The sequence below is a fragment of the Centroberyx gerrardi genome, chromosome 4 (genome assembly GCF_048128805.1).
Source record: "Centroberyx gerrardi isolate f3 chromosome 4, fCenGer3.hap1.cur.20231027, whole genome shotgun sequence".
Classification (NCBI taxonomy): Eukaryota; Metazoa; Chordata; class Actinopteri; order Beryciformes; family Berycidae; genus Centroberyx; species Centroberyx gerrardi.
In genome coordinates this window covers 34,620,199-34,620,516 of record NC_136000.1, presented here as the reverse complement: position 1 = coordinate 34,620,516, position 318 = coordinate 34,620,199, and positions in this window count along the sequence as shown.

The window sequence follows — 318 nt, the reverse complement described above, 5'->3', positions numbered from 1 at the left end:
CCTCCTCTCCCTTCCCTCCATCTCTCGATTCCTCTAGTTTTTAACTACCTACTTTTATTCTTGTCTTTTATTTCTTTTTATTATTATACATTTTCTATTAAATGATTTTACCCTGTATGTGAAGCGTCTTTAAGTACCTAGAAAAGCGCTATACAAGTCTAATGTATTATTATTATCATTGTATGTCCAATGTCTCCTCCTTGTCTGATTTATTTCTCTTAAATGTCCAACTGAAGCTATATATGAGAAGGTAGCATGAGCTTTGAGCCATATTTGAGAAATATGAGAAACAACTAAGAAATTAATTAATTAACTATA